Here is a 22,316-nt window from a genome sequence, read left to right on the forward strand (position 1 = left end):
TTTTATTGCAGCAACGGCGACGAAAGCGCTAATCTATAAAATTATTATTAATTTCCGTGATTGAAATTTTCTTTGATTTTACAACCGGTCTCTACATGATTGCGACATGAGATTAAAGTTGACATTTCATTAAATTAATCGACTTCATCGCTTCCCGAATGATATTACATACGCGATAAAAACGAAAGAAAAATTCATCAAATTCAGTTTTCTTCGTCTTGTTAAGCCGCTTAATAATTATATAATAGCATTCTTTCATTAACTAATACTATTTCTATTGCGGGGTGACAAATGAATCCCAGTTGTGCTCCGATTGGCTCTTTCGCGTACTCAACAGGTGTTTTCTCGGTTTTAAATCTTTTCTAATGAGCATTTTACAAGACTGCAGTTAGAGCCGATCCAATTCTCTCAAGTATCGTGTGTCCGAGTTTTTAATCATTTAAGCATTTTCAACATATTTTATTGACGCATATATACATCTTTGCTATAGCAAAGAATCTTGATTTTTTTAATATGACCCCGACAATCGCATAAGTGTATGTATTTGTTAAAATATAGAAAAACTTATTTATATAATTTTTTCCGTATATATTTTATTCATATATATACCTTTATATACACAATATTTTGGATGTATTAGGGAGACCGGAAAGTAATGTCGTTTTTTTACATTAAATTCAAACAGACAAATTTTTAACAAGTTTTTATTTTTCATCAATGAGGTAATCACTCTCGTTATCAACAATCTTTTGCCATGTAGTGTGCAAATTTTCAATACCGGATCGATAAAAATCAATTGGTTTTTGAGCAAAATATCTAGAGATGGCATTTTGGACATCATCCAAATTTTCAAATTTTTTGCCACTTAGAAAATGTTGTAGCGATCGGAATAAATGGAAATCCGATGGCGTAACATCGGGCGAGTATGGTGGGTGAGGCAATACCTCCCACCCCAATTCATTAATTTTTTCCAGGGTTCGTCTTGCGCAGTGCGGTCTTGCATTATCCTGTTGCAGAATAACGCCTTTTCTGTTGACAATCGCTGGGCACTTTTCAATTAAAGATTGATTTACTCGATCCAATTGTTCACGGTAAAGGTCTGCATTCACAATTTGTCCAAGTTTCAGCACTTTGAACGACCCCGCGAATACTCCACCAAACACACAAAAGCGCCTTTTTGGGGTGTAAACCTAGCTTAGCTGTACTTCGTGGCGATTCATTCGGAGATGCCTTTTGCGTTTTTGATTATCATAGAGGACCCATTTTTCATCTCCAGTGATCAAGCGATCAAAAAACGCTTCTGTATTGTGCCGCTGAAGCAATAAGTTGCATGTGGTGGACCGGTTAGCTTTGTTTTCTTCGGACAGATTATGCGGGACGCAAACACCTGCTCTGCTTACTTTACCAATCTGCTGCAAATGTTTTTGGATGGTCGACCAAGGTTGGTTAAGAGTGTTTGACAGTTCCTCGATTGTCTAAATTTGCTTCCACTTACGCCCTTAACATGTCATTGTCTAAAGTTGTTGGTCTTCCTGATCGATACGAGTCGAAAAGATCAAAATTACCGGATTTGAACTTAGAAAACCACCTTTGACATTTACGAACGTCTAATGCACTTGGATAAACATCGCAAATGTTTTTGGTAGCAACTGTTGCGTTACTACCCTTGTGAAACTCAAAAAGCATACAATGCCGGATATGTACCTATTCTGTTATTTGGCTGGCCATTTCACCGTAAATTGCAAAAAAAAATTGAAGATTTAATTATTTACGAGTAAACAAGTCACTCTAACTTTAAAATGTCTTTGGCACGACTTTGAAGTACACAATGAGCTGATAAATGACAAACAAATATCGACATGCGCAGAAACGACATTACTTTCCGGTCCCCCTAATATATTGTGTACACGTTATTCGCATTGACGTTATATAAGTTGCTCTCATAAATTTGTCGAAACAAATGAGAGAATCAAAGATAAAGCCGCGTATGTCAGTTTCTAAATACAGTTATTCCGAGAGGGGAGACACGTCGTGTCCGTTTCTTTGCTGAAACATGGCTGGGAAGTTTCCGATAGAAGTGCAACACGCCGGTTCCATAACAACCATAACTGTAACTGCGCGTTAGTAACCGTACGATGAGTCGCGAAGCCGCTTGGCGTCTCCGTCGTCCAGGCGGAACGAAGAAACGGGAAGCTCCGCGGCAACTCTCTCGAAAGGAGAAAGAGAGAGAAAAGGAAAGCGGATTGGAAAAGGAGAAGGGAATGGGATAGAGAGGACGGGGGAGAAAATGGCGCCGGTTTCTTACGGGTTCGATCAGCTTTTACGACTCTTGCCCTCTTTCTCTTTCACATACATATACGCACATTCTCTCCTTCTCTCGTTCTGTCTCTTTTACGGTTCCCTCTTCGAAGCGCAGCCGCAAACGGAAAAACGGATTCCGCGACTTTTCCGCGATGCGTCACGTAACGCGTCCTCGGAATACCGTATCCGGATAGCGCATTTTCAATATTAGGGAACGCGATGTGCTGATGCGTCACGTAAGGATGACCTGAAATATCGACTGCAATCTGCGTGATTATTCGCGCGGCGCGAAAATACGCACGCGCGCGTTGACGTACGAACACTATAGTCCCCGAATTGATTAATGCGAAAACGCGGTATATGAATTATTGGCTTCTTTGAATGAACGGTAGATTTAAATACTGCAAATAAACGGAAGAGATGTCTAAGAGTTCGCACACACATACGTAGATTTGTATTGTCTGGAAAATCTTTAAAAAGGTTGGTTCTATAGTTCAAGAATCAATACCGTAGACTCTTCTAATAAGCTATAGGACTAGATATGTTGAAATGAATAAATTATAATAAATTAATAAATATAATACACGATTTTCTTATATTAACGTGGGAATATCTGGAAATTCACTATTTTTAAAGTTAAGAATCACCCTTTGTTTTCAATATATCGTTGCTTTTCTCTTCTTCCACTTCTCTGTCTTTTCCTTTTGAACTTTGAGCACATCTCTTCATTGAAATATTATAGAAACTTACATTTTACGCTGTTATGTTCCTACGTCTATCGGGGATTGTTATCCCGATTGTTCGTCGTGAAAATTCCCTCGAGTATGCCCGCACGATATAGTTTATCCGTGTTTCGCCTCATTGTTTAAAGTTCGCCGAAGTTAAAGCTCGCTAGTTGGGAGATTATTCGGTCGGATAAAACGATACGGATCGTCTTAGAAGAGACGCTATTAACCGTGTCCTAGTGAAGCCACCGATCTCTAATAGCCGATACAACTAATACGCCATGATCTTGTATCTTTTATCCATACGGCCGAAACAAAAGACAAATTAATTAAGAATTAAATATCATCGTTACAATATAAAACGGCCACTTTTTTCTCTTTGTTAAAAAAGAAATCTATTCATATATACCGATTTTTCAATTAACGGTCTTTTAACTTCGATCAGCGAAATACGATTATGGAGCCTCGTCTCCTCGGAATCCCGCGGATGAAACACCTCGGTATGCGAGTGATCCGCGCGGACGAAAATAAAGATGCTGCACGTGCGAGGGGGAGGGCGTTATTGCGCGGCTCGGATGTTGGAGCGAGAAGTGGCTACGACGTTCGGTAGAATCGTGCGTATTTATTACCGAGATTAAAGGCGCGCATTTGCATCTCTATATAACGAGAATCGTGTCCGGCGAAAATTCGCTGCGAGCGTACGATCGCGAAAGAGGGAGAGAGACAGAGAGATATTGTCAGACAGGTTTCGTGCGCATCCGATGCGATATATGGCTCATACGCAACAATGGTCAAATCTATTTTTCAAACGAGCCAAAAATTACAATATTAAATAAATAAATTGCAACTCGATATTTTCTAGAGCAAGAATAATTTTTTTCATTTAAAAAATATCAAATTATTTCGGAATAGAGTAATTTTGGGAGGAGGATTTTTGAAAGTCTTATTGCCAATTTATTGCGAATAAATATATTGAAAATTATAGACATATTAAGAATTTCGATTTATTATATTGCTAAAGCTACGTAAGAATTTGATTTAGTACGAGAATACAATTTTAATCAAAAGAAGAATGTAGATAGATATATTAACATATCTTTATATTACATTGCTTTATATGTGTACTGTAATGTTTTGTAAACTATCATTGAAAATATCATTTTTACGCGCGAACAGTTCTTACTTTATATTTGCCCGCGGACACGATTTGTCAAAAGTCTCGCTTTTCACACACTTGTGCATGTCAGCACGAACGATAAAGTTATTTGTCATTCTTGCGCGGGAAAAACGCGTTTCTTATGACGCAACGTGCGCGACACGCGTTTTATTCCTTTACGCGAAAGATAAGAGGGATTTTCGCCTCCCGCGGCTTCTCCTTTCTTTTCCTTCACGAGAAAATGTGTTCGAACAGAGACGGCCAAGTTGAAGCCTCTCTCTCTCTCTCTCTCTCTCTCTCTCTCTCTCTCTCTCTCTCTCTCTCTCTCTCTCTCTTTTTCCGCATTACCTTTGAAGCTGCTACAATAAACGAGAGCGCTACTTTCTTATTGCACGAGCACCGCTTTTATCTGGATTCAGGAGCATGCCACAATGAAATACGACAATAAAATGTACAAAGAATACATGCGTGAGTACATATAAGAATATTTTGTACGTGCACACAACTAATTCTTATTTAATCATTGATAAATTTTAAACATTGATATTTAACGTATTATTTGACTTTAATATAATTTAAAAATCTTTTATGATGTTATTACAATCGCAAACTAAAAATATGCATCTTCAAATCATTTTCTACAACATCCTGTCTTGATTTTTTTTTTTTTTTTTTTACACGTGAAAGGAATTAATCGTGCAAATAGCGCGATCATTGTCTCGAAATAGCAATTCTTATCCGCCTATCTGGGATTCCGATGAAATCAAATTTCATCGGAATCATCTTGGGTTCATCCGCGATTCCGTGAACTTGTCAGATTCACGGGTATTTAAACAGAGGATAATATCGGCACTTGCATGTTATTAAGACGCGAATGCAATGTAGGTTCGTGAAAGGAATTAATGAAATTGCAAAGTAGGAAAAGATTGATATCGATAAGTGAGAAAAAATTGTAGGAAATTTATGAAAAGAATGCGAAATTATATGTAAGTCTCGTAAATTTAGATAAAAGATTATATATAATTAATATTGTCATCGAATTTAGTAAATTTTATATCATATTAATAAATATGAATTATATTAATATATATGAATTAATAAATCAAAATTATATGTAATAATTTATAAAAGATTCACATTATTTCTTTTTAAATAAAAATTCAACATTGGCGAGATAAATGATTTTCAACGTTGAGCATTATTATTCATCAGAAATAAGCATTATATCGATCGCAATATTTTTTTATTATGCGATATACGATGTGGTTGGAACGGCACATTTATTATATTATAAAATACGAGTCGTATACATCATAAGAATATCTCGCAATCGTAAAAGCGCGTTTGCACACGGCTAAGATGCACAAGTGTTACTACGTGTATATATTTATATACGCTGTACATATATATACATATCTCCGGGTGCTGTCGTGTCACGTGCCGATATTATTCTTCCGGCTTGACGTCGCGATATGCTTTCTATTAAACGCGCCGGAACTAAAGAGGGCAAAGAAACATCATGTTCGGGAGAGATATATTTTCCGGTTTTCTTTCGTGGACGAACGATCGGGGGTTTCTGTCTGTATTCTGTCGGATATAACGTGCATCTATATATTGACTTTACGTTTGAGCGGAGCCGCACCGTGCCGCGTCGTGGAAGAAGCGGGGAAGAAAACTCGGAATAATACGAGGAGAACCCGGAAGCTCGAATTTTCGACGATGAACGCCAAGCGGAAACTTCAGCCCGACGTTACCCACCCATATCCCGCAAAAGGCGATCTCCGCCAATTTTTGCCATACTGTAATATAGTACATCGTTAACCAGTTTTCTTGAAAATTGAAAAAAAAAAAAAATGCTAGATTCTTTTATTACTTAACGTTTATCTGTTTTTAATAATAAGCAAAATAAGATATACGAAAAAGTACATTTATATTTTTATATATTCCGTTATATATAAAAGTGATACCTGTATATGGTATATTCGAGCAAATCAAACAAATTTTTAATAGCTTTAATTTTGTAAAAAAAGAAAATTTAGTTTTTTTCTTAAATTTTGAATTGTTCTCATCTAAATGTGATATATTTGAATATCTTATATATCATTTTAATTTGAAAAGTTTATAATATTTATTATATATACGCGCTTTCTCTCTCTCTCTCTCTCTCTCTCGTATTTTTTTTTTTATCAAGAAACTTGTATCGAGCATGTAACTTGACACACGATAATGATATGTGTTACGTCATGCGGTTTTTGTTACGCCACAAAATAGCAATGTCCCGGTCGTTTAAGCGGACGCGCGTTTAACGAGTCGTTTCTTCTCGTTGAAATCTCGATTACCGGCGGGAAATATCGCGCGTTTATTAATACACCGCGGATGAATGTCGTTGCCGCGCGTGTAATTAAACACACCGCGGTCATAATGTTGCTTTCGAAACGATGGTGATTAAAGGCGGTCTCGGCGCGAAACGTAATAGACTACGACAAAAGCGTTGGCATTTATGTATGCGCGTGGATCTCATCTTGGAACATCTCGTCAAATCTATTACACTCTATACTTTGTACTCGCGATTCACAAACTATATTATATTTTTCTTTCTGAAAAGCATCGGACAAATTTGAACTGCAAAATTATTTTAACATTGAGCGAGCAACAAGCTTTTGCTAAAGTATAAAAATACTACAATTATAATGATATTATACATTACATAATTAAATCATTTATTTCAGAAAAGATTTAAAAAAAAAATGTTTTCTAAAATAATTCTGTGATACATACATTTTGTACATAAAATATAATTATAATAAACTAAACGTATAATAAGTATATATTTTGATGAATATACAACAAACCCTAGACTTGTGGAATTTTAATTCTGCCTATCTCAAATCGCTAATTAACGCGCAACACACATGTGAAATACAGCAGTGTTACATTTCGAACGATCGTTTATCCCTCACTCTGCAAAATATCGCTTTCAGCTGTCGACATATGTATATTACACTTAATCGCGAGTATATCATATACAGGGTGTCCCATTTTAAAGGACCCACTCAAATATCTCAGAAACAGTGCGTTAAATCGAAAAATGTTTCAAACAAAAGTTGTGTGGCTTCAAGAGGGCCATAAGATGGTGACAATGAATTGACCTTGGAAAATCATTTGAAGGTCATATGAAGGTCAACTTTAAAATCTTAAGTAGAAACCCCCATTTTTTATTTAGTATTCTTGTAGCTTATTTCGAGAGCTTTCCAAAACACTATAATAAAGTATTTTTTCATCAAGTACTTTTTGAATTATTTTCTATTTTAATCTGACATATTTTGATATAAAAAATTAAATATTTTACGAGATATTTAATTTTTTATATCAAAATATGTCAGATTAAAATATAAAATAACTCAAAAAGTACTTAATAAAAAAATATTTTATTATAGTGTTTTGGAAAGCTCTCGGTGTCAGCTACAAGAATACTAAATAAAAAATGGGGATTTCCATTTAAGATCTTAAAGTTGACCTTCACATAACCTTTGAATGATTTTCCAAGGTCAAATCATTGTCACCATCTTATGGCCCCCTTGAAGCCACACAACTTTTGTTTGAAACATTTTTCGATTTAACGCAGTGTTTCTGAGATATTTGTGTGGGTCCTTTAAAATGGGACATCCTGTATGTATCCGAAATGGCGGATTACGCAATCCGCTCTGCTCGGTTTTAATGACTTATACATATCGAGTGACGACGATGACGACGATGACAGTGCTCGGCAGCAACGATAGCAAATGAAGATCTATTTTTCGACGAGAATTTGTCTATTGATAATGGGGAATTCATTCATTGGATCTCTTTGTATCAACGCTAAAATCAATCCACCGTTCGCCATAGTTTTCATGCAAATTTTATAGCTCCAATCGATATATTCCAAAAATCTCTCCGTGAAAACACAATGAAACTTTTAACTTCATTTTACAGACACGAAAGTAGTCTTGTCGACTAATTCTTGCATGACTTGTCAAAAATTCTGACACGAGTGTCTTCATTATTTAACGTACTTGTTATCATTATACGATATTAAAATGTAATTTAATTGTTTTATTTCTCAGTATTAGTTATTTTATCAATCTTGTTCTGATGAGAGATTAAAAAATCTTTTGAAGACATCGCGGATATTATTGAGGATATTATTGCTTACATTCGGTTTATCAGATATATTTATCAGAGATATTTAATTTATAAAAATATGCATCGCAATTAACTTTATTTGTTGAACTGCTACTATTTGCGTGTAGTAGTTTCGTGTCTATGTTCATCGAATATCGTTGTAACGGAATATGCAATGTACCTTATTAAGGATCAATTTCTCAACGTGCTAATATCGGATAATGAAGTCGGGAATTCACGTTCAGAGTAATCCTGCGCGAAGTAATTCTCTCACGAAGGAATGAAATTCAATGAAAAGAATTACAATTTTTGCAAAGACTGCATTTATTATTAGTAAATAAAATTAGTAAAACACGGAAGAATATGTTTTGCGTGTAAAATGCCAATAATTACGTCATTAATTAAATACTGCTTTTAAAGTACTAATTTTTACAAATGACATATATAAAAATTCTAAAAATTAAACTGAATTAAATGAAAACTATAATATTGATTAAAATCATATGTTATTTTATGTTAATTATAATAATATTGTAGAATGAAAAAATATTTGTTATGTTTATATAAAACGCACTTTATACCTTCTTTGAACTTTAGACATAGATTATCTAAAAATATCAGTTAGAAATGATTTGCAACAATTTATATATATAATTAATATTAATATATATTAATATTAATATTTATAATTTGTAGCCCGGTATCGCAATCTTAAAAATATTATCTTAAAAAAAATACAAGGCGAATTTTTCTATTCGTTTGCCGTTTCGTTTGACGGAGAACGCGCATGCATTAAGTAGATCAGTTTCGGACACCAATATTATCCATTAATCGTCCGTAGCCACTTCGGGAAGCCGCATCTCGCGCCGATATCTCGGCGCCCGGAGTTAAGTCGCGCAGTTTTTGCGCTAAACGGGAAGCGAAGCTCGTGATTTGTAGGTCATTTGTGATCGCATTATGTACCCATCTTGCGGTTTACGTAACCCAGACGTGTACGTGTGTCTTGTATGTACGTATGCGTCGAATGTACGTATATGTTCGGGGCGCATGACGCGAAACTGCACGTGTACGTGCACGCCGAGGTCAACTCGCGATACGTAGATATCATGCGTGAGATACGTATGGATGAGGGCGAGGCTGGATGTACGCGTGTGTGTTCGCACTCTGTACCACAGATGCGCGCGCCTACCCGAATGTCAGATTATAGACTGGCTAGGCCAGATCTGTAGACGAACGCGTTCTCTCTGTTTCTCTCGATTCATATGTATGCGAATACGATGGTATACGTGCGCGTATACGATATCTTCGTCGTACTCTATTAGTCTCTCTTTCTCTCCTCTCTTCGAGAAGCGACACACAATGAGATATAAAATGAGACGTGGAGAAATAAGAGACGTAGCGTTACCACCGTATAATGAGATACTAACTACAAGAAGCAATCAGTCAGCGAACGCGAAAGTGACTTGAAGATAAAGCAAATGAGCGATTTTATAGATCCTATTCTTAGCTGTACCTTGTTATATATTTTCCGTATTTGGGATAAAGCGAGTATATGAGATTCATTGAAAATTGAGGATTTTTACAAGTTTGGCGAGCGAATTGATATCACAAAAAAAATTAACGCATAAAAATTTAATAACTATTTATTTTCAAGTAACGACTTAACTTTTCTATTGATATCTAATAAGAATAAATCGCGCAAAGCTATGATAATTAAAAAAAAAAAAAAATTACGTGCAAACAGCTTAGCGAAAGGAATTTTAGGATATATCGCGCATCGAACAGAGAAGAAGAAGGAGCTTTTATAGAATCAGCGAGTGGATATACGAGTGTTTATTTATATGATCGTCGAATTATATATGTTAAGACAACGGGCGGCATCGAATTCTGCACAAGCTCAGGCATTAACCTATCCATTGCCCGCTGTGTTTCTTCTTCGATCTCGCTGCTCGATCGAGCGTGCCGCGTCTCAAGGAGAGAGATCTCGGCTTTTATATTTCGCGTCGCTCAAAGAGCGCGGACGCTTTTTCGTTTATCGCCGATTCAGCGTGAAACGCGTGCGGCTTACACGCCTCTCAATAACGCTAACACGATCTATTGAACTTTTTGTCAGATACACGTAACGTTTAGCTGACGTTTAATCTGTCGCGCGCGCACGAATCTGCATAAACGCACGCGCGAGCCGCGATCGATGACGTGCACGCAACGTTAGTTACGCGGGAAAATACTCGCGTCGTGCATTTATTGTTTTTTTTTTTTTTTTTACGAGCGACTTCGATAATTGCAATTTACATAAATTTTATTATGGGAGAAACATTTTTTTTTTTAAATATTTGCATTATGTAACATTTAATTTGCACATTTATTAATATGCACATTTACATGTTTTATCAATATTATCAAATTCATAAAGCTTCTTGAAAACGCACGAATCAATGGAATATATGTTTTTAAATTTACATTGAAAAAATTGATACGAAGAAATGTAATATGGAGGGAATATTTGATCGATTCTCTTCCAACAGAATCATGGACGATGCGTGATTATTCGAGAATAAATTAAATGCTTCAAATATCGAAATGATTTTCACGAGATTATCGCACGTACTCGTGTATATGTTTTAAGTCGTAGTCGATGTACGTGCCCGATAAGCGCCGTGTCGAATTTCATTGTTGGGTGCACAATCTAACGCGCCACCGATATAAAGAACGAGAATCGCAAGAAAGGATCCTCGATATGCCGCGTTAATTGTCTAAGAAATCAATTATATGGCTCGCTGAGATCTACAGCGTTATTGTTGGTGAATTTATATACAAGAAATCGCAAGTATTAATAACACAATCTCTGATACTACACACATCTTCACACAATATATAGTTATACAGGATGTCCCATTTTAAAGGATCCACTCAAATATCTCAGAAACACTGCGTTAAATCGAAAAATGTTTCAAACAAAAGTTGTGTGGCTTCAAGGGGGCCATAAGATGGTGACAATGATTTGACCTTGGAAAATCATTCGAAGGTCATGTGAAGGTCAACTTTAAAATCTTAACGGGAAACCCCCATTTTTTATTTAGTATTCTTGTAGCTGACATCGAGAGCTTTCCAAAACACTATAATAAAGTATTTTTTCATCAAGTACTTTTTGAATTATTTTATATTTTATTCTGACATATTTTGATATAAAAAATAAAATATTTCGTAAAATATTCAGTTTTCGATAATTTTACCGTAATACTTCTATGTGCAGAATAATAAGACAAATTAATTAGTGCCAAAAAAAAAACAAATAATTGTTTAAAAAAATACATCGTAAATAATTTTCTTAAAAACAATTTTTTTTTTATACTAATTGATTGGTCTCATTATTCTGTACATAGAGGTATTGCGGTAAGATTATCAAAAACTAGATATTTTACGAGATATTTAATTTTTTATATCAAAATATGTCAGATTAAAATATAAAATAACTCAAAAAGTACTTAATAAAAAAATACTTTATTATAGTGTTTTGGAAAGCTCTCGGTGTCAGCTACAAGAATACTAAATAAAAAATGAGGGTTTCCATTTAAGATTTTAAAGTTGACCTTCACATAACCTTCGAATGATTTTCCAAGGTCAAATCATTGTCACCATCTTATGGCCCCCTTGAAGCCACACAACTTTTGTTTGAAACATTTTTCGATTTAACGCAATGTTTCTGAGATATTTGAGTGGGTCCTTTAAAATGGGACACCCTGTATATAATAATCCAATTTATAATCAATTTGAAAAAATTACGATAACCGCACATTTAATATTTTTTACCATCGCAATTGTGCGTTCCACGTCTCTCGCTTTTCTGGAAAACAGAAAAGGACGACACGACACGGCCTTGCGGTCAGGTTGATCCACGTCAGAAATAATCTCGTGTTTTCTCCTTAACCGAGATATTCCCACGTAGAAATTCCAACGAGAGATAGAGAGAGACAGAGAAAGAGCCATCTTTGCGACAGCGCAATCTCGTCGTTCCACGATACCATCGGCGATTCCCGAGCTCGTATATATGGCTCTCTCTGTCTCTCGCTCATTTGTCATTCGCCATTGTGCGCCCGAGCGGAGAGAATCCTAGTCGCGTTAAAAAGAACACACTTACCTGAGCAATTTATGATGCGGACAGGAGCGCCGCGATGTAATAGGATCGATCGGTCGAGCGGAACACTTCGATTTTCATACGCAGTTCAAAACCGGTAGTCCTGACGGAAGAAGCATTGACTTATCGTTCCCAACGTGTTGTCTAACGGCTTGCGTCAACAAACTTTTTCGCGGTGTTGATAAACGCGAAGCTATAATAGATTTTTTTTTTGAACAAGTATCGCACACTGTATATATTAATATATCACACATCTCGTCGCGTTCTTATTCTGCAAAAGAGACATTAAGATTCGTAATTGAGTTTATAGGAAAATAGTAGTCTTTTTTTCTCTCTTATTTACTCCATTTTACTTTATTATTTATCATTCTACTTTATTCTCGATGACTTGGTTATTAAATCGCATTTAGTAAATAAATTAATGTATAAATATATATATATATATATATATATATATATATATGTACTGCGCGTGCATCTACCATAATTGAATATGTTTAATTGAATGTTTATATATTAAACATAATGCGTGTAATTAAAAATTTAATTAAATGAAATTATATGATTGACCAAACAATCGAGGGAAAATGCTTTAGTTTTGCGACATCTCGCGTACGCTTCTATTTCCGAATCGGTGAACGACATCGATTGTTGCGATGTCAGATAGAGATCGACGTCTCTTCGACACCGTACACGTAAATGAAAGCGAATGTTTTTTTTTTTCAGGGTGTCGATTCGCATTAATAATGACGGCAAGAGCAACATATCGAGGGAATCCCCCTCCGGTTTACACGACATATCGCAACACGCGTGAGAGGGTAAATGCGTCTATAACTTGCCGCATTTTCGAGTTAAATCGACTATCGCCGAGATAACGGGAAAAGTCGATGACACGAGGAATATCTCGTGGGGGGAGGGAAGAAATATCGTGAAATCCCGGAATCGCGCGCTGAACCCTCTTCGCTCTTTCCTGCCCTTTCCACCCCCTTCTTTTGGCATCTCTTGCGTCGCTCGGCTTTTAAGTTTTGAATTTCAGCATAGGCGGTGGGAGGGGAGGTGATGGGAGAGAAATGGGAGACGAACGGGAGACAAGCGGGAGACCGGTGGCGGGATGTAGCGCGTGTGCTCTCCCGGCCATCTCTCGCCTACTGCATTATTCAGATCTGTCCCGGGAAGAATACCAGGTTGAATTTTAAGGGGATGAAGAAGTCGACGAACGCACAGCCCCGTAGAGAAGTCTCTCTCGCTTCCCTCCTCCTCGCCTTTTTAAAGTCGCTCCGATTTCCGTGCGACTCGGCCCGAGCGAGAGATTTACATATGTCCTGTGTATCTCGCGAATTTGCATCGCGCCCCGACGACGACGGTCGTTCGCCGTTCGTTTCACGCTCGATCTCGCTAGGTAATCCGTTGGTAAACGCCATTGTTGCGCTCGTTCGCGATTTCTCCGTCTCGGCTCGGTATTTTTTTGCGGATCCCGCGATTTATGCGGGGGGTGGGGGGAGGGGGTGGGAGACTCGCTTACGCCGTTTTTTGCATATTCGGCTTATCGCGGAGACTTGCGTGCGAAACGGCAATTAAGTCAAATATACGGGCCGTATAGGTATGCAGTTCGTAAGTCGTTACGTCGCTCGGCGTTTCGCGACTCGCACATAGAATAGCGGCTTTATCCCACCCATTTTCGATCGAAAATTTGTTTGACACAATAGCGATCCAAACGGATCCAACTTTTTTTTTGCACTCGCGAAAAAAAAAACTTAGTTTTAAAATCGAGGAAGTTGAAGTTAGTTTAATTTTACGTTCTTAAATAGGGAAGTTGTAAGAGAAAATCAACGTTAAAGTTAAAAGAATTAGATTCAGAGAGATCCATCCTCTTTCTCTCCCAACTTTAGAGAGAGAGAAGAGATTTTTCTAATTTTCTTTTATCACTGTGCTAAGTTTCTCAATTGATAACAATTTTCATATTGCAACGAAATGAAATCGGAGATAAATCGTAAGCGATAATTAATAAATGGTTTATGTACCGTCATTATTATTGCTCGATAAATTATTATTGTGTCGTTCGAAATCGCGGCGAGTTTTATAATTAACCACTGACTGAGGATAATGAAAAAGCGTTTATATTACTTTCGCGCGTTACGATAATCGTTTGGATGAAAATGCACAGTTTGCCAGGCGCGGAACAATAACGTCATGACGATTTGGCGGCGATGCAGCAGCAATGCGGCGATTTTCGTCCTCGTAGAGGACGCCGTTTCATTCGAAGGATAGTCAATTATCGCAGAATGCGCGACATAATTAATTGACCTACCGCGCGCTAAAAGCGTTTATCCGTGAGAAATACACTTTTTGTGTGGAAACAATTTAATGCGGCCACTCCCGACGCAATAAATGCGTTAATTAAATGTAATAAGCTCTGTTTGATTTGTTGCGCCGCACGACAAAATGTGCGTGGCATTTAAAATGCATACAATTATACGAGCCCTTTTATCGAATCGTGTATAATTGATTGGCATTCTCTATACTAATGTACAATTGTGTAATGCATACAATAGTAATGCGGTTTGAAAATTTCATCTCTCGTATCTTCAGTACGCAACGTCTCTCCGAGACTGAAAATTGCCGTATTTTAAAAATGTTTTCAAGAGAAATTGATATACGGTACGCGATTAATTATTCGCACGCGCGCGGTATATCCGCCTGCATAAATACGCGTTAAAGTTTATCATATTTGGATTAGTCACGAAGAATACGACATAGACGGATGTTTCACAGCATTGTCGTGATACGGGTTACGTTTCCGTTACGGTAGCGTGCGTGTTATATACGCGTGCGCCACGCAAGCTGCTATTTAGCGCAATTTATTAAACTGCCCTCCCGCCTGTCTCTCTTCCCTCCTCCTTCTTCGCATCCTTCTTCCCTCCCCTCTTACTCTTACACCCCCGGTTTCACTTCTTCATTCCCTTTCCGCTTTGGCCGTTTTGACTCTGCTATGCCGACTATACAGGGGAGGTATATGTTCGGTGGCTAAATACATACCCATACACAAACGCGGCGACCGGCGCCGACACACACACACACACACATATCTACATACATATACGCAAACACCCACGCTGAAGCGAGAGCAAGCCTGGGTCTCTCACGGCGGGGATGGTATGACGGAATCAATACCGGTGTGTGAGAGGGTGGGATAATGCGGTGGCTTGACGAGAGTCGTAGGTAGTAAAGGTCGGAGAGAGAAAGACAGGAGTGGATAGGATACAGAGGAAGATGGGGTTGAGATGAGAGGAGACAGAAAGGGGTCGTGACGGAGAGGGGAAAGTCGAGGACTTTACTAGAGGAAATAAACAATGGGTCGGTAACCTACGTTCGGCGTGGTACACGCTGCCAGAAAATTACCCGAGATACCAAATAATGGTGTGTGTGTGAGGAAACGAATCTCTTATTCTTCTTTTCTCTGCTCCTCCTACGCTTTTATATTCTTATTGGTGGGTTTTTTTTAATTATTATTATTATTATTATTATTATTATTGGAAAATAACCACGAGTATTATGCGCGATGGCGGTTGGTTTCACATTTCTTTATATTTCTGTTCGCAACAATTTTGGCGAAGTGTAAAAATAAATGTAATCGGTATGAGAAGATACGCGGGTTGTAAATTACGCGTTAAATCATAGATTGATTGGGATTAATTCATGCATTAATTTTAATATCGTGATATTGAAATTTTATCGGACGAAAGAATTCATCAAGTCCTCTTTTATTCTCATTATCCGTCGAAAGAAATAAGCAGCAGGGTACGGTCCAATATAAATTTAATATCAATTAAAAATAAATTAATCGGTTAGTTTTTCGAAAGAACTGCGAATGATAAATCAATACGTGGAAACTGGAGTGTATACGCTTCGCAGTAACAATGCTAATCGCATTAAAGTTAGTGGCGGGATTTGTGTTTACTCTTGGGAGAAAAATTTCTTAATCAGGAAATTAATTGGATGATATGATGGCCAAGATGTGACGTCGCTTCAATAACAAAATTAACTCTTTTCGAGGAAATAAAAATCAATTAAGAATATCTTACAATTAAGTATAATCCCTTGTGCATTTTCATTATATATATTATTTCTATGAACTTTATATCTATATATTAATTTCTATACATTAATTATTTATCAATCGAATCAAGTTTTATATGTTTACTGTTGAAAAAATATTTTTTAAACTATAATGATGGATATAAATATATGAATGCTCTCGATTAAATTTATAACGTTCCTAATGTCTCGTGGGGGATCTGCAGTGGTGATTGCAACATTGCGGCGCATTTCTCATCCCCCGTTGCAGCTGTCTACTACTCTCTCTTTCGCTTTTTTATTCTTTCGTCTCGGCGGATCGATTCGCGCTCTATTTGCGTCATTTCGGACGCGGCGCAAATAGTTCGATGCATCCTTGCACGTTTCTCGAAATCCTCCTGCCATGGAAGAGGGCGGTTAATTAATCGCACCCTTGGCACGAGTCCACTGAGTTCGAATTTAGCCGTAGCAGCCGTTTAACCTCGGTAATGTCTATCGTGAATTTGGATAATTTCCTTCCTTCTTGTCTGTCGCACCCTCGCATCCTCTTTCAACCTCTCACCTCTCTCCCCTCGCGTTTAGCTTCGCTCATTGTCGGCACGCGATTATTCCTTTGTTTCGGCCATAAACTATCTCAGTTCGGCACTTACGTTACATACCGATTATAATTTCAATCACATTCTACGCTTTCTGCGTTCAGAATTATACGGAAACTGATCGAAAGTTTAAATTGATATGTGAACCTTAATTTCTTTATAATATAAACATCTAGAATACAGTAATTACAATTTTTAAAATCTTGATTGAAATAGATATTTTTATATGAAATAGATATCTTCTTCTTCTTCCTCTTCTTCTTCTTCTTCTTCTTCCACTTCCTCCTCCTCCTCCTCCTTCTCCTTTTCTTCTTCTTCTTCTTCTTCTTCTTCTTCTTCTTCTTTTTCTTCTTCTTCTTCTTTTTCTTCTTCTTCTTCTTCTTCTTCTTCTTCTTTTTTATCCTTTAACAAGATATAATTATACGGAAAGATTTGATTTTTTAGTTTGATAAATTTTTTTCGACGCTATCAAGATTTAGCTAAAGAGTACGATTTATGTTTTTTAATTATTAAAATAAAAATTAAAAAGATTTCGTGTATAAAGTAAGTTGAAGATTAGATAATCTTCCTCTGTAACTTTGCGTGTGTGAAAATTTCCATCGAACCGGAACTCTTGCTAACGCAATTAACAACTGTGCTCGATCTTCGACTTTTTAATACTCGCGCTCTGTCGACTTCGATATTCGATGGAACGTTTTCCCGCGCGAGCGCTTAGTCAGTTTTCCATCGATTTCCGTACGCGTGCTTGTCTCTCCGCTGGTATTTTCCGCTATTCTTCGCTCGCTCGACGATCGTATTAACGCAATGTCGACTTTATGCCGAGCTTTCGATATTTCTTTCTTCGCCAGTCAGCAGTTATCGAGAGATTAGGGGCAAAGCGGCGCGAACACGATATGCACTCGCTTGGTAGCGTGAACGCATGCAAGATTCAGGCGGGAGTTAATGCACTCGCGATGCCACGGTACAAGAGCGACGAGAAACAGCATCATCTTTATTGCTACGAGATTATATGTATTAAAATATTATCTGATAGATAATACGCGAGATCAAAAATAATATTGTTTTATTAAATTAAGTTACAGTTTAACGAAATGTGTATTATTTAGGAGATATGAAATTTGAACCATAAAATATATTTATAGATATAAGTAAGTACCTGATTTTTTTCTCTATAAACTTCAATATTAAATATATGCATTTAATCTAATAAGTAAAAGATATCTCGAGAGTCTGGAATATTGATTATACATATATTTATCACATATATGACACTTAAAAAAAATATAATATATCTAATAATATCTTTCTAAGATATTTTACACACGTAATATTTAAGATTTCCAGACAAAAAGAAATTTATATCCAGATTGAAGAGATCGTAAGATGATACGATAACATTTGTCAACTAAACGAAAGAATTGAATGAAATCAATTATCAAGAAATAAATATCTCTTCCAATGCGTGCGATAAATGTCAGAGACTATCACATCGTGCGAAACAATAGCATTGAAATATGAAAGATATCAAGATTGCCCGATCGCGTTTATAAACATGCAGAGTATCACGTTCGAATTTTGAATTTTAAACGTCGATAAGATTGGCGCGAATTTGAACGGCACGTTTTTGCCGTTCGCTCATTGTTATATTTTATCGGACGTTGGCTTTTTTTAATCGATCTCGCAATTTTGGGACATCAAGGCCACTCGACTTATAGCATGAATTATGGTAAGAAGAGATCTCGGAGACTATTAGTCTATCGGAAATTGATTCTTATTACTTAACATGCTCACGTCACAGACGAGGTTTCTCTCGCTAATCTCCGTGCTATTAGGTAACTTATTTGCCGCGATGTCAATTACGTATTTAACCGTTCGCCTACGCGACGTGCACGGCGTCTCGTTAAAATATTCCCAGAGACGGCCAATTAATTCCATTGATAACGAATTTCCTGTAAGCCCGTACGTTAATTTCAAGGTTTAACGGTACGGGACGATTCGCTCGTTCATGGAATATCGAAGTATCCGTTGGCTAAATTTGGAGAAAGGACGAAAGGTGAAACGAAAACGGGCGACATTTCTTTTGATTAGAGAATAAACTGATTCTTTTAATTGAAAATTCCATCTCCGATAGTGTTTTTACTCGTTTTGATTGAATTTCTCGCTTTATTGCTCGCTAGCGGAAACAAGAATTCCCGCAACAATCGCTGTATTTTACCTGTCGTTACCGCGCACTAAATATTTTGTACGTAAATTTATCGCTGCTAATTCGTATTGTATCGATATTTATGATTCTCTTTTCGTTACGTCTTCAAAAACATTGCAAATTTCTTTTTAACGAAACGGAAAAAGGCATTCACTTCTATTATTGTTACCATACTATATTCAATTAAATCAAATCAAATTCTTAATAATATGTATTTATAAATTATATTGATATTTCTTATTTTATTTCTTTGTTAATTCCGTCTGGTTTAACCTCATTTATCGGCCATATTATTAAATACAGTGCGTAATGAGGCTAACGAGGTTATTACTGTAGATATACATGTATCGCGTGTTAAAATGATATGCACACTGTCCGAATACTATTTCTGTCACTACTCCCGCCTGAGAGAAGGCCACGGCTATTATAAATACACACGAACAGCTCGCGTGATCGGTCCCGATGTAATTTCGTCCTTCGTCCTTCCTCGCCTTCGTCGCTGATAGGCGTCTGGCGTCTGAGGGTTACGCAAGGATGCCGATGCGAGATTGCGAGAGATCGGGTTCGTCGGACGGAAAAGTAGGAACGAGTGGTTAGAGGTGAGAGTGAAACATCCCAAAAGGGCAGGCTCTTGGGGATGAAAGAAGATTCCGTGGTCGCGTCTGTGCGTGAACGGAGGGTGGGACAAGTGGGTGGTCGACAGGACGAAGAGGAGAGAGAGAGAGAGGGTGGCAGACGCGTTCAGGGCGCGAGAGGATAAAGTAGATGCTGGGGTGGGTAGTTAAGGGGATGGAAAAAGGACGAAGGATGCCGCGTTGCGAGAGCGGAGTAGATTGTCGCGAATCCAATGGAGGCGACGGTGAAAAAAAAAAAAGTTACGGCTCGCTCGTCGAGACGAGTGGGAGATGAATGAGAAGAATAATGGCGCGTGGAACGATAGATGGTGAACGCTAACCATCCAGGACATGGTATACTCTGAAGAAGAAGTCATTATTAGAGTGACTTAACGTTTTTATGAATTTTTCAAGAGAAGGAGTTAGAGACAACATATTTGAGTAAAATTAAAAAAACGTTACGTGTTTTTATCGTTCATTTATCACTTATCATTTTTATTGATTTGTTATCTAGATATTATCTAATTCTCTCTATTGTCGATTAAAAAGAGATAACAATAATGTTACCGTTAAATTATCGTCTCATCGATTAAATCTCTTTGATATTAGTATTATTTTTGGCGTAATTATTGTTTCTGTGTTTGACTCGTGTTATCTGATCTTGCTGTATTACGATCGAAACATTTTCCTTGTAACGACGAGCCTCGGACCTTGTAACGCGAGCGTGATCGGCGCGCAGTTAAAGTCACGGCCTCTCGGTAGAATTTGCACTACTTCGGTAGCGAACGCACGGTAGCGTAATGATGAATGGGACCGTTTGTCTCTTCGCTCGACCATGATTACTAACCTACCGTGGAATATCTTCTGCGCTTTATTTTCGACGTTTCCGAGTGATTTATCGCCGATCTACTACGGCAAGTCGTATTCCGTTCCTCTCTCGAGTCGAGCTATATCCGTAATGCCACCTCGGCGTTTACATCGACGTCGTAATACAGGCGTGATGGATTTTTTTTCCTTTACTCTTGGAAGTCGTGGCTTCGTATACGTACGTCGGAAACGCGTTATTAAGCTTCAAGTTTCTTCTGAACAATTGCTTTGAAATGCTTGCAAATCTTGGGAAATACTACATGATAAAGTAGACGAGAATTTTATATCGATCGTTTGCAGCTACTTTGAAACTATTCCCCCCACCCCCCACCCTTTAATTAAGCAGATATGATATCGCTTTTATAGATTGAGCATTAACAGTTGATACCGCGCTAAAATTGTGGTTTAATTTCGCGATATCGATAGTGGCTTTCATCTTTCCGGGCTTAGCCCGGATTAATATAGGGTTGTTTGAAGGATGGGGGGTGGGGTGGGGGAAGGCTTTGTCGCGTGTATCGAGATGGCTCGGAGTATCGTGCTTGTTTAGTGTTACGCCATCTTCCATTGGCGAGTTCTCACGAGGTGAACCGTATTATCTGAGTGGTCAGATCTCTCGCAGCATGATCCTCGCTACACGATCCCTTTACGAAGCGATCTCGAGATCCCGAATTAGCCCCGCGCTCTTGGTCATCGGGGGAGACTAGCTGCGTTTGCGCGGTAAACTGCTTAAATCATTTCGACAAGAATACTGGTATTTGTATAATAGGCATCATTGCGCTTATATTAATCGCATTTTACTCTCTACGTACACGAATAATTACATATTATTTTTTATCAATGAGATTGATAAAAGGATAAATATCATTATTAATAAAAAATGATATTCTCCATATGAATAATTAATATACTTATTGATAGATGAATAATTTATATTGATAAATAAAGACAAGAATAATTGATTTAAAAAATTAATGTATGCTGTAGGTAAATCGATGCGATAAAGCGGCGAGATGCGACTTCAACTTTACGGATCGTTACAATCGAGCATTAATTGGCCGAAGTGTATCGCTCTGTTTAGCAATCTGTGCGAGCGCAATGAAGTGTTTGCGGACGTTGGCGCAAGTTATAAATTAATTAGTGACGAGAGAGAGAGAGAGAGAGAGATCGCGTGGAGCTGTTAAGCCGTTATGGATGTCTCGACGAGGAATCTCACCCGGTTCAAAACACGGGCGCGACGTGCTCGGGCTAGAGAGAGTTAACCCACCCCATCTCTTGACAAGTCGAGAAATCTGTCATGACGACGGCGCGGCTTGTAGAGACGTCGTTAGAAGCAAAGTTGTAAATTAATTGGAGTGCGTGCAGCTTCCGTGTCCGCGATTTTCGAGGAAAGGGACCGTAGAATGGCCACGTCGCCTATGTCCGGCTGCAATGGACGACCGAGAGAAACACGTGGCGGTAGTTAATTTTACTTTTCGTGCGAAAAT

At 37.6% G+C, this 22,316-nt stretch overlaps 1 protein-coding gene and 1 pseudogene across 4 annotated transcripts in view; one reads left to right on the forward strand and one right to left on the reverse strand.

Moving 5' to 3' along the window:
* Lilli (AF4/FMR2 family member lilliputian) overlaps nt 1–22,316 on the forward strand; it is a 228,358-nt gene that overhangs the window by 105,889 nt on the left and 100,153 nt on the right. The window lies entirely within an intron of this gene.
* On the reverse strand, nt 1,265–1,876 carry LOC138932307 (uncharacterized; annotated as a pseudogene).

The sequence above is a fragment of the Polyergus mexicanus genome, unplaced genomic scaffold (assembly GCF_030449975.1).
Source record: "Polyergus mexicanus isolate NDT 795.1 unplaced genomic scaffold, iyPolMexi1.0 SCAF_4, whole genome shotgun sequence".
In the NCBI taxonomy this organism is placed as follows: domain Eukaryota; kingdom Metazoa; phylum Arthropoda; class Insecta; order Hymenoptera; family Formicidae; genus Polyergus; species Polyergus mexicanus.